This window comes from Cryptomeria japonica, chromosome 8, assembly GCF_030272615.1.
Source record: "Cryptomeria japonica chromosome 8, Sugi_1.0, whole genome shotgun sequence".
Lineage (NCBI taxonomy): Eukaryota > Viridiplantae > Streptophyta > Pinopsida > Cupressales > Cupressaceae > Cryptomeria > Cryptomeria japonica.
The window spans coordinates 729,591,828-729,606,043 of NC_081412.1; positions in this window are offsets into that span (position 1 = coordinate 729,591,828).

The following is a 14,216-nucleotide window of genomic DNA, read 5'->3' on the forward strand; positions in this document are numbered from 1 at the left end:
TTAGAAAGAGCTTCATTGGTCTTCATTAGGGTTTCATTTTGAGAAATGGCTGCATTGAGTCATGCTTGCATTTCTTCTTTCTCTTCCTTACCCTCTTGCACATAAGTGGTAATGGTACCAATTTCTTGATTCAACTTCAAGATCTCATACTCCTTATCCTTTACTAGATTTTCAACTTTTCTTCTATTTTCTAGCTCCTGACTCATCCTAATGGTCAGTCCTTCCAACTCCCTCCTCAGGTTAGTTTTGGACTCATTTAGTTTCTCCACTTCTTCAACTAGAGCATCCATGTCTGCTTCATTAAAAGAGTTGTTCTCAGTAATTTCCATCATCTGCTCAACAAGCTCTCTTCTTTTAGCTAAAGAGGCTTTGTACTTGATTTTAAGTTCATCATAGGCTCTCTCAGATTCAGCCAAATGGTGAGTGAGTTCTCTCATGCTATATTCCCCCATATCTTCTTTCAAGTGGTTAGGCTTAGAGAAAGGTTGGCTCTAATACCAATTGATGAATAGTAAGAGGGGGGGTGAATTAGTATACCCAAAAACTTTATCAAACACTTAAGCAATTTTATTACAGAGCGATATAGTAGTTTAAATAGTAAACCGGTTAAAACACAAACAAGCCAAATAGAAAATAAAGTATTCACCCACAATAACACAATCACCATAACACATGATATTCTGATGTGGAAACCCAAATGGGAAAAACCACGGTGAGTAAAACTCACAAGTCAACTATCTACAGAATAGCAACCAGACCTGTTAAGGTCAGATTGGTTAAGGCCTTACAATGTTATTCACTAGAATAGATCCTATTAGGAATCCAAATCTTTGTTAGGAGATAAGTCATGTTAAAGACTACCCTGTTAAAGGATTTCAGATCCACAATTGTGAACCACCTTGTTAGAGGATTTACAACAGGCTTGACTGAGCCTACCCGATTAAGGGTTTCTAACTTGTTGAAGATATTAGTAATCAACAAGTGAATGATCTAGAAAGTAGCACAGAATTCTTGGTTAGATCCTTGATTTCTCTCTATTAATGCATTGCAGCATTACTTCAGTCTTCTATCCTTTTCACATTCAATCTCTGTCATGAGATACATTTCAGCAAAAACCTAATCTTCTCTACAACATGCTTCCCACAACTCTTACAAAACCCTACACATGATGTCCTGATATAGGAATCTGATTTCATGTCGGTCCAATGAGATTAGACTACAATTTCCTAAGTATAGTGCATCTAGACATAATTTGCAACATGACATAGAATCGCTGCCTTGGTGTCGGTGGCTGATAACTCATCACACTTTACAAGTTTGCCAGTTAACAAAATATATAGATTATTGGTTTACAAACAAAGACTGGTAAACTATTAGTATTTTGGATATGTTGGTATGGTTTTTTCATTGATGTCAACACTTGTCAACACTTATCAGCACTTAGATATTCTTGCTAATGTTCACCGGCATGATCAGTGACTTATGTACAGTCATCGGTATCTGGTTCACTAGTAGGATATATTGTTCACCAACACTTGGAATGACTTGGAGATTACTTGGTTATGTTGAAGACATTGTTTGAACACTTGGTTTTAGTGATTTGTTCATTGGTCTAATCGGGTTTGCATATTTGTTGTTACCGACAAGTATATCTATTCCAGATCAGCACGACACGTCATGAAGATGATTTGTTATTATTGTAAATGCATTGAGTCGACATGATGCATTAGATATTAATTTATTTGTAATTGATTTTATTGTAATATCTCTTACTAAGCCAGCCTACTCATTTGGTCTTAGGTTATGGTATAAATGTAAGATCTCATTTGTGAAATTGATATAGGATAGAAAAAGGGTAGTAATAAGGTATATGTGAATATTAGCAGAGCTATACATGCAGACATCATTAAAGATTCAAGGAAGGTTTGAAGAAGGCATATCAGAGCTATACTGGTACTAAATCCAGCATATGAAGATGTTATTCTGAGCAATACATTATTATTGGATTTAACAATCCAATTGTAGTCAATGTGACTCCCATTTTGTGATTGAGCAATGAGCTCTAGGCAGTTGGCCTTTCTGCTAGTGCAGACTCCATATTGTACACACATGCTATCTATAGTAGTATCATCTGATTGTGGGTAAGGCTTCCCACCATGGTTTTTCCCCTTACAGGGTTTCCACATACAAATATCCGTGTTATGTGTTGTGGATGTTATTGTCGTTCTGTTTCATGCATTAATCTTTACTAGTACTACAATTAACTGATAAAACTGTCTACCAGCATAAAGTTTGGTTTACCGGTATTAAGCATTAAGTTTGGTTAAGTTAGTTTTGGTTTGAATTTATTAGACAATTGATTAACCCCCCCCCCCCTTTCCATTGTCTCTGGGACCTAGCAATTGGTATTAGAGCCTAGTTCTCTTTTTGCAGAAGTTTAACTGCTCGAGGAGATCCAATGTCTTCTAACTATTTCAGGAAGGACAGTCCTAAATTTGATGGAACTAACTATGGCATATGGAAGATCAGGATGGAGACACATCTGAATTGTATTGGAAAGGACATATGGGAGGTTACAAAGAATGGTTATGTTGCTCCTTCTCAAGGTCAACCTAATCCACCAACCTTGGCTAAAGATGAGGAAAATGATTGCAAAGCTAGAGAAGCACTTTTGAGCACATTATTAGATCAGCAAATCATGGGATTGTGATATAGATCTACTACTAAAGCTATTTGGGACAAATTGGAAATATTGAATGAAGGAGATTCCATAGTCAAAATTGTAAAACTTGAATGCTTCCGAGTCAAGTATGAAAATCTGAAAATGGAAGAAGATGAAAGGATTTCTTCTTTTATGGAAAGAGTAAATGAAATTATTTTGGGTATACAATGTTGTGGAGGAACCTTAAGTGAAGATGAAATTGTTTCTAAATTTTTAAGAGCATTTCCATTGGCATACAAAATGAAAGTTACTGCTATAAATGAATTGAGAACAATGCTAATACATTAGTATCTAGAGAGACCTTGGTTGGAAAACTATCATCTTTTGAACTTGAAGAATTTGGTCCTATTGCTACTATAAAGATAGATTTAGCTTTCAAGGCATCAACATCATATGCAACATCATCATCATCATTTGATAAATCTGATTGGAAAGCCTTTTATGCAAGAGAACTTGAAGAAAGCAGGAAGGAGAATGAAGAACTAGAAGAACTTGAAGTACTATTTGCAAGGAAAATTCCTAAAGGTCCAATTGGAAGTAAGTATGAAGGTAAAGCACCCTTTAAATGTTTTAACTGTAATAAAATTGGCCACATGGCATCTAGGTGTCCTGATAGACATACAAGATTGAAAGAAGAAGCTAAAAGAACATATAAGCCTTACCCTGAATATCAGAGATACATATTTAAGAAGAATAGAGACAAATCTTGTTACTATGTTGATGAAGGAGTTACTTATGATTCTGATGAGGAACCGACAGACAATGGATGGGCTTTTGTTGCTATAATAGAAGATCGCCGACACCTACTATTCAATTGGTAGAGCAGGCCTTGGAAGCTAAAATTGAAGATAAGGATGAATGGATATTAATTCAGGATGTTCACATCATATGACTGGTGATAAAAGTAAATTCTTAAACTTTCAGGAATACAATGGAGGTCTAGTAAGATTTGGAGATGATAAAGCTTGCTTGATCAAAGGAAAAGGGACTTTATCTTTTGATGGTAAGCACAATATTGATAATGTTTACTATGTTGAAGGTTTAAAGCATAATCTTTTGAGTGTTGGTCAATTTGTTGAAAAAGGTTTTCAGTTACAATTCAAGAATGGTAAATGCAAAATCTTGAACATAACTAGTTTGGAAATTGCAATCGGTAATCAAACTAGAGGTAATATCTTTCATTTGAATAACTATGATAAAGCATGCTTGATTGCAAATATTGATGAAAGATGGTTATGGAATAAGAGACTTTGTCATGTACATTTTGATTGCATTGTAAAAATCAGTACAATTAAGGCAGTAAGGGATTTACCTAAGATTGTTAAACCTCACAATCTGGTATGTAAGGAATGTCAAATTGGAAAGCAAGTTAGAACATCTTTTAAGAGTATTCCAGAGAAATCCAATAATGTTCTTGACTTAATTCACACTAATTTATGTGTTCCAGCAAGAACTAGAAGCTTACAAGGAGATAGATATTTTGTGCTAATCATTGATGACTATTCTAGAATGTGTTGGGTTAGTTTTCTCAGGGGGAAATCGGAAGCTTTTGGGAAATTCAAACTATTCAAGGTGATGGTAGAGAATGAGACCAATAAGAAAATCAAATATTTGAGATCAGATCAAGGAGGTGAATTCACATCTAAGGAATTTAATACATTCTGTGAATTGAATGGGATCAGAAGATAGTTATCAGCACCCCAGACACCCTAGCAGAATGGAGTTGTGGAAAGAAAGAACATAAATATTTTGGATGCAACTAGAAGCATGATATCAAAAGCCAACCTACCTCATGTATATTGGAGAGAAGCAGTGAATACAATAGTTTACACATTCAATGGAGTTCACATCAAAGGTGAAACTGGTAAGACCCCTCATGAACTATGGTTTGGTAATACTCCCACTCTTAAATATTTCAGAATATTTGGAAGTAAATGCTACATTAGAAGAGGTGAGTACATTGGAAAATTTGATCCTAAAAGTGATGAAGGAATATTTATTGGTTATTCATCTAAGAGCAAGGCATATAGATGTTTTAATAAGAGATTGCAAAAAATTGTTGAAAGTGCAAATGTGAAGATTAATGAACAGTTTAGAAATTCAAGGTACATGGACTTTGAACCGACAATAGAGATAATATCAAATGAACCTACAATGAGTACACCGGTACAGAATGTTGATCCAGTCACGCCGACATCACTTGAGGATTCAATAGTGACACAGGAACAACATCAAGTAAAAACACCCTGGTATGTAAGATTGAACCACTCTGAAGATCGGATAATTGGGAACAAGTATCAAGGTGTTATGACTAGAGAAAGACTAGAAAATGAAGAGGTATGTCTTATTTCTCAAATTGAACCAACATCAATTAATGAGGCATGTGAAGATAAACATTGGATTAAAGCTATGGAAGATGAATTGGAACAAATTGAAAAGAATAACACATGGGTATTCAGAAATAAACTTAATGAAGATGGCAAGGTAATCATAAATAAAGCAAGATTATTGTGTAAGGGATATTCTCAGAAAGAAGGAGTTGATTATAATGAAACCTCTGCATAGGTAGCTAGAATTGGGGTAGTTAGATTATTGTTGGCTTTTGCAGCACACAAGAACTATAAAGTATATCAAATGGATGTTAAATGTGCTTTTCTGAATGGTGAGCTTGAAGAAGAAGTTTACATTGAACAACCTGATGGATTTTCATTAAAAAATGACAAGGATATGGTTTGCAGGTTAAGGAAAGCTTTGTATGGACTAAAGCAAGCTCCTAGAGCTTGGTATGCTAGATTAGACAAATATCTTTTGAAAATTGGTTACACTAAAGGTAATGTTGATAGAAATCTATATTACAAAGTGACTAATGATGATATCCTAGTTATAGAAGTTTTTTTTGATGATATAATCTTTGGAGGAGAAGATGGATTGTGTAAAGACGTTTCTAAAAAGATGCAGGAAGAACTTGAAATGTGTATGATTGGAGAGATAAAACTCTTTTTAGGATTGCAGATTTCACAAACTAATAAAGGTATATTCTTAAATCAATCTAAGTACTTGAAGGAATTACTTAAGAAATTTGTCATGGAAAACTCTAAACCGGTAAGCACACCTATGACTACAACTGATAAACTATCATTAAAGGATGAATAGGCACCTATTAATCCAGCTAGGTACAAGTCTATGATAGCAAGTTTATTGTATTTGACACAAACAAGACCTGATATTATGAATGCAGTATGTATTGTTTCATGATTTCAAAGTAATCCTAAAGAAAATCATGAATCAATAGTGAAAATGATTTTCCGGTACCTACAAGGCACTATAAATCTTCGATTATGTTATCCTAGATATGAAAACTTTGATTTATGTGCATATACAGATGCAAATTGGGCAAGATATGTAGATGATAGAAAAAGTACCACTGATGGAGCATTTTATCTTGGCAGTAGATTAATTTCTTGGTTGAGCAAGAAACAAAGTTGCACATCTTTATCAACAACATAGTCAGAATATGTTGCAACAGCCACTATTTGCACATAGGTATTATGGATAAAGCAGATGTTGAAGGATATAAAGGTAAAATGCAAGGAACCTATAACTATCTACTGTGATAATTTGGCAGCAATTAATATATCTAAGAATCTAGTATTTCACTCAAAGACTAAACATGTTTCTATCAAATTCAATTTCCTTAGAGAGAATGTTGAAGCAAAGGAAGTGAAGTTGGTTTATGTGAATACTAAAGAACAGATTGCAGACATTTTTACTAATCCTTTGCCTAAGGAGACTTTTGAATATCTCATAGAGCAGCTTGTGGTTATACCCCCACCTGTAGAGACTTAGACAGTTGATGATTGTCATCAACTGACAGAATTAACAGAGAAATCTTTTATTCTGGCATTGATGAGGAGAGCTACTTCTCAGGGGGAATAGTTGAATAAATTGATAAGTTGGTATTTTGTAATAAGATCTATGAATCTGGTTTTTGTATTGCTTTGGCATTTGATGTCAAAGGGGGAGAGATTGTTATGGAAAAACACATTATCCTTTGAGGGAGAGATCATTATTTTGGGGAGATTGATGGAGAGATTGTTACTCTCTGTATATTGATTTCTGTTTAATTATCTCTTTAGGAGATTGTTGGTTCTTGGTTTTTGGCACTTTGATGGTTTTTCCATCTTGTGTTGCCATCAATGCCAAAGGGGGATATTGTTGGTATTTTGGATATCTTGGTATGGTTTTGTCATTGATGTCAACACTTGTAAACACTTAAAAAAAATTGGAGATTCTTGTTTATGTTCACTGGCATGATCAGTGACTTATGCACAGTTATCAGTATCTGGTTCACTGGCACTTGGAATGACCTGGAGATTACTTGGTTATGTCAAAGAAATTGTTTGAACACTTGGTTTTAGTGATTTGTTCATTGGTCTAATTGGGTTTGCATATTTTCTATTATCAGCAAATAGGTCCAAGTTATGCACCAACAAGCATATCTATTCCAGATCAGCACAACACATCATGAAGATGATTTGTTATTATTGTAAATGCATTGAGTCGGCATGATGCATCGGATATTGATTCATTTGTAATTGATTTGATTGTATATCTCTTATTGAGCTGACCTACTCATTTGGTCTTAGGTTATGATATAAATGTAAGATCTTATTTGTGAGATTGATATAGGATTGAAAAAGGGCAGTAATAAGGTATATATGAATATTAGCAGGGCTATACATGCAAACATCATTCAAGATTCAAGGAAGGTTTGAAGAGGGCATATCAAAGCTAAACCAGTACTGAATCCAACATATGAAGATGTTATTCTAAGCAGTACATTATCATTGGATTTAACCATCCAATTGTAGTCAATGTGACTCCCATTTTGTGATTGACCAGTGAGCTCTAGGCAGTTGGCCTTTTTGCATGTGCAGACTCCATATTGTACACACATACTATCTGCAGTAGTATCATCTGATTGTGGGTAAGGATTCCCACTGTGGTTTTTCCCCTTAAAGGGTTTCCACATACAAATATCTGTGTTATGTGTTGTGGATGTTATTATCTTTTTATTTCATGCATTAATCTTTACTGGTACTACAATTAACTGATAAAAATGTCTACCAACATAAATTTTGGTTTACCAGTATTAAGCATTAAGTCTTGTTAAGTTAGTTTTGGTTTGAATTTATTAGACAACTAATTCAACCCCCCTCTTAGTTGTCTCTGGGACCTAATATAAACTGGAAAAGATTGGTTGCCACTTGGCATCCTCATACCGCTTGAAGCCCTCAGTCATGCTTTGACCAGTAAGATCCTTCTATAAACATCGATAGTCTTCACCAAACAAAGAAAATGCATACATTGACATACAATACCAGTTTGAACAACTACCGATCGAGAATAACTTATACAACAAATAAGTTTGTGTCCATCAATGACAATCACAACTAAATGTCATCAAAATTCCAACAAGGAGAAATCACCAAATCAATTTTTGCTTTATGGGGAGATGTTGTTTATATTCAAAAGATGGAGGGAATCCATTAGATTCAGTCACAAATCAAATAAGGACTGAATACTAAGTGGATTAATAAATTATGATATGATTTTCCCTCTTTTGTAAGTTGAAATGTTGATTTAGGGTAATGTGTTAAAATTGAAGACAAAATTGAGAAAATACTGAGCTACAGATACATGATTCAATCGAACACATGGATCTAAGGAATATGAGCTAGCTCAGCTCTAACCTACAAAAATTCCTTGAAAAATTATGGACCATGCCACTACCACTTGGTCCTCTAAATTTCCTGTGCCTCAAAAAGGGTTTTTTCATCTCTGCAAATAAATCTTAATCGGAGAAGGATGGTTGTGCACCTATTTCCTGCACACAAAAAGAAGGGGAAATAGGTTGGGAATAGGGGCTTCCCTTTGGTCACACCTTAGTTTTGGAATTAACCATGAAATAGAGATATATGTAGTTGAAATTTCTGAAAGGAAATGTTGTCCTTTTAGGGGAGATCTTGAATTATGATTGAAATGTTGGCAATTGACACTCATTTGTGATGCAAAGGCCTACCCAAGATCCTAATGACAAGCCCAAATGAGGTTAGGCTAGTGACCCTTCAACTACACACAAGGGACCTACAAGGAAGGACTCTACACCTTAGATGAAACTACACACACATTCCCTAGCCTTAGGCCTACTCAAGATGAGTAACAGGCTTCAACTCTTCAAACAGGCTTTACCGGTAAGATGAGTAAAAGGCTTCAACTCTTCAAATAGGTTTTACCAGTGATCCCTACTCCTTGATACCTTGTAGTTAGCCAACACATAATATCTAAGACCTCTTTCAAGCACTGGTTTTGATCTTGGACATCAAATCCTTATACCTCCTTTGTAAACCTACCCCTTTGGCTAGTATCCCTTTTAGACCGGTGTTTTGGATTTAATTCAAAAATATTCCACATACCCATACAAAAAACTTATCATTTCAGACACCTTTTTGGGATTTATACTAATCCCCAAAATGGTTTGGTCAAATCTACAAATATAAGGTCTTCTCCCTTTAGAGGCTAAGAGACCTAATAGGGGCAATTAGCCCTATTTTCCAAAGCCACTACCTTTACCGGTAGATAAAATGAAAAATAACCTTAATAGGCATGTGGGGGGTAGTGAGAAACCTCTAATTACAAGGTTTCATGTTTGGAATCCATCGCTAAGACAAATTATGATGATTGTCTTAAAACTTGTCCTAGGTACTCACATAGAGATGCCTACCTAAATTTATTCTTCTCTCCACACAACAAGGTCTCCCCTGCAAAAAAACACAAAAACACTAAAATACAAAGGTTTATCCTACATCCCTCTAAAGGAAGAGTCTTCTAATGGACCAGAGTGCAAGATAAAGCCATTTTGGTTCAAAACCCTCTCCAACCCTTAAATTTTTGGGTTACAATCAGTAGAATGAAGGTTTCTCTCTACTCCCAAACAATTAAGGCCTCATACTACCACCAAAATAAATTTATTACATATCCCTACCTACTCCATGGATGGTGGGGTTCCAATCAATCCATACAGTCACGTACAACACCTGCAAACTCAAAATTTCTGGGAAAACTGAATTGTTTTGAGTATTATTGGTTCACAAACTCCAACTCCAACAACAACAAACTTTGGAATTGATCCCACAAGGATTATAAAACTCTCCAATGGTTTCCCACAAAATTTGGAGTAGGTTGGAACCATTGAAAGGCTTCCCCAAACCGAATTACAAAAAGTTGCACTATTGCACTCAAAAGTTGCATTTTTGTACTTTGCTCACAAAGTAGTCATACTTCCTAAGGTTGGGATCCACACACATGGACCAACCAAACACACACAAAACATGTATTAAACCTATCAAACACAAATATAAACCATTTTCTACCCCTCTTTACCACATTGTCCCAATTGGCTTCTCAAATTGCCTAATTGGTGACATGGGCTTACATGGTGGGGTTTATTTGCATACATGAAACATAAGACACACTAAAACATCCTAATGATCCTAGTTTTCATCCTCAGGGTCATGAATAGCTTGTTGATGATGTGCTCCTGCACCATACTCTCTAGGAGAAGAGATCTCAATCCCACTTGAGATCAGAGTTTGTAAATCTACACCATGATTGGATATTTGTTCATTTGTCATCCAAAGACCTCAGAGTCTAGTTTATCTTGCCAAACCACCAAGTACTCAATATACTCCTTTTCCTTATCTTCTTTGTGACTCTAGTGTCAATCACTTTTCTCAACTTAGGTGATTCCTGCCTTGGAATGTCATTGTCTACTCCAACTTGTATTGGTTCCTCTTCTTCATTATCAGTACCTTTGAAAAGTGTAAGATCACACACATTAAAGATGGGTGATAATCCAAGATCACCTAAGGAAGTTGGATCTCATAGGCATTATGTCCACACTTCTTAAATATCTGACATGGTCCAATATTTCTTTGCATGAGTTTGGTATATTTTCCTTTTGGTAGCCTCTCCTTCAAATGTACCCATACCAAATCCCCTATTGGGAAAAATGGTGTCTCAACCTTGCATTTATGCGAGGTTACTATTTATAGTAAGTTTTCATTTGAGCACGAAATGGTGCGAAACTCTCCTTGAAGCTTCTGGTTGGCTAGATAAGCATTCCGGTAAAGTTGCGTTGCAAGGTCACAGCTAGTTTTGAAGATATTAAAGTTTTCATCTTGGAGGGGTGCGATAAAATGTTTAAACTTAATTTTGGGGGCTTTAGAGGCTTCGAAATGCCCTAAAAAGTGGTTGTAACCAGCAAATCAGGTTACGAGGTGATAGAGCACTTTGCGAGCTTTCCGACGCTTCAAACGGTTCGTCAATCGGACACCCGGTTCTCAAGTTATGGCCTCCGAAAGTTTGTACTCCAGAAATAGGAAAAATAATTTGTATCGGATACATAAATGAGCTGTAAAAGGGAGCGACACGTGTTGATGTGTGCTTTAACATGTCATAGGGCATCTAGAAGGGAGATAAGGTCGGCTACACCTTATTGGGTGGTTTTAGCCCATGGTTTTGTAATACCATTTGACGGTTTCCTGTATTGTATCTCCTATTTATGAGGTGTGTGAGATAGAGGTTGTGTGTAAGAGTCTTATGGCTATTGAGTTGCTTCTGAATCTCTAATTAGTGGTACTCCTGCGAAGAGCTTGCTCTGCAAGTATGTTGTAATCTGTTTTTGATTGCTGAATAAAATATTGAGCTACTTTTGGAGTGTGGGGTTTTTCTCCCGAAAGGGTTTTCCCCACGTAAATCACTGTGTTGTGGTATGAATGCTATTATATCTATTTCTATTTTCTGTAACTGTTGTAACGATCTGAAAAAGTTTTGCATTACCCTCCTCTCAAGGTTAGTGTAGGAAGTTGTTTCCGCTACTTAACTTCCTTACAAGTGGTATCAGAGCCTGATCACCTTTGGTTTCAATTGTGGGCAGTTGGGTTTTTTGAACTAATCCAGATTTGAGTGGGAGCTTGTGCAGAAGACAAATTTTGATCTTGTTGCAGGAATATTCAGATGGTGAGTTCGTCAAGGAGAATAGAGGTGGAGAAATTTAATGGAAGTAATTTTGAGATGTGGAAGCTGAAGATGGAAGATCTGCTAATAGATCAAGATCTTTGGGATGCTATTGATGCGAATGTCCAAAGGCCCTCAGATCCTACTGCGGCAACTCAGTATGATGTTATGGACCGAAAAGCCAAGGGTCTAATCAGACTGTGCCTGGCAGACTCTGTTCTAATCAATGTCCATGAAGAGAACTCTGCAAAGAAGCTATGGACTAAGCTTGGTGAGATGTATCAAGTGAAATCTTTATTAAATCAAATTTTCTTAAGAAAGAAATTGTATTCCTTGAAGATGGAAGAGGGTGGACGAATTGCAGACCACCTAGAAGCATTCAATATGTTGGTGGCTCAGTTAGTATCCATCGGTGTTAAGATGGACAAGGAGGAGAAATGTCAGATCTTGCTTTGTTCTTTGCCTGATTCGTGGGATTCTCTTGTTATGGCCATCGGTAGTACTTTTGTTGTTTTAAAATCTAAAGATGTGGTGGGTGCTCTACTCGGTGAAGAGATACGAAGGAAGGTATCCATCAATTCAAAGGAAGCCCTAACCATTCGTGGAAGACCTAAGGAGAAAGGCAAGAAGAATGAGAAGCGCGACAAGTCCAAATCCAAAGGGAGATCGAAATCTCCTGGAAAGTCCAAAGTCATTTGCTGGAACTGCGGTAAACCAGGTCACATCCGTAAGGACTGCAAAGAAGAAAAGAAGAAGAAGAAAAAGAAAAAGTTCAATTCTGATTCTGAGTCTGACAAGGAAGATGGCGATACATTTATTGCGGCTTTGGTGACTCATGCAGGTAATGATGCCTGGCTAATTGACTCAGGTGCATCTTTTCATATGACTTCCAATAGAGATTGGTTTTCTGAATATGAAGGATTTAATGGAGGTAAGGTGTACTTGGGTGATGATTCACATCTAGACATTGTTGGTCGAGGTAAAGTTAGAATCAGGTTTTCTGATGGTAGAATAAAAAGGATTAATGGTGTGCTGCATATCCCTGGATTAAAACGAAACCTGTTATCTATGAGCAAACTGATAGATGCGGGTGTGCAGGTAGTCTTTTCTGAAGCAGGATGTAAGATGATTAAGGGTGCTATGGTAGTTGCTAGAGGTGTCAGGTTTGGCACTTTGTATAAGCTTGAAGCATACACTGTTGAATGTAATAGCACTTTTGTAAAAAGAAAATCTGCGGATACTTCACTAGAAGATTTGAAGGTTTCACCTTCAGCAGATGGAAATGGTTTTTGGGTACCTAAGGGTGCTCTTTCGTCTGAAGCAAAGTTACCTGCAGAGAAGACTATGTTATGGCACCAGAGACTTGGCCACATTGGAGAAAAGGGTCTAAGGACCTTGAAAAATAAAAACCTTGTTGAAGGTTTGAATGACTGTAACCTTGACTTTGATTTCTATGAGCATTGCATTTATGGAAAACAAAACTGCGTTCAGTTTTACTCGAGTTCTCATAAAACTTGTGGTGTTTTGGATCTTATGCATTCTGATGTGTTTGGTCCAGTAGATGTCTCTTCGATTGGAAAATCCACATATTATGTTTCATTTATTGATGATTTTAGTAGAAGGACATGGGTTTATTTTCTAAAGAGTAAATCTGAAGTTTTTAGTCGTTTTAAAGAATTTAAAGCAATGGTTGAGTTGCAGACTGGAAAGAAAATAAAATGTTTGAGAACTGATAATGGCGGTGAGTTTTGCTCTAATGATTTTGATAGATTCTATAAAGACTGTGGAATTAACAGGTAGAAGACAACTCCGTATTCTCCACAGCAGAATGGAGTTGCAGAAAGAATGAACAGGACACTGATGGAGAAGGCTAGGAGTATGTTGAGTGGTGTTGGTCTCGAACAAAAGTTTTGGGCTGAAGCTATTGCCACTGCTTGCTACCTAATTAACAGGTCTCCTACATCAGCTCTTGTTGATAAAACTCCTATGGAAGCATGGTCAGGTCACAAGCCTTCATTGAGACATCTTAGAGTTTTTGGTTGCGAGGCATATGCACATGTGCCAAAGGAGAAGCCAACAAAGTTGGAGAACAAGGCTGTGAAATGTATCTTCATCGGGTATAGTTATGGTGTGAAAGGATACAAGCTTTGGGACCCTGTTGCACAAAAGGTAATTCACAGTAGAAGTGCTATTTTTAGAGAAATTAAGTCTCCTTCTGTTACATTGCAGCCAGAACAGACTAAAAAAGAAGATGTGATTCAACTTCCTTCTACACCTGAAAGAGTTGAATCGAGACCCTAGATAGGCAAGAAGTTGAGGCGAGCTCGTCTAGCTCTGAATCTTTAGAAGAGGAGGAAGAACCTCCAACTCAGCTTGTTCGAAGGTCTACAAGACATAGACAACCACCTGAAAGGTA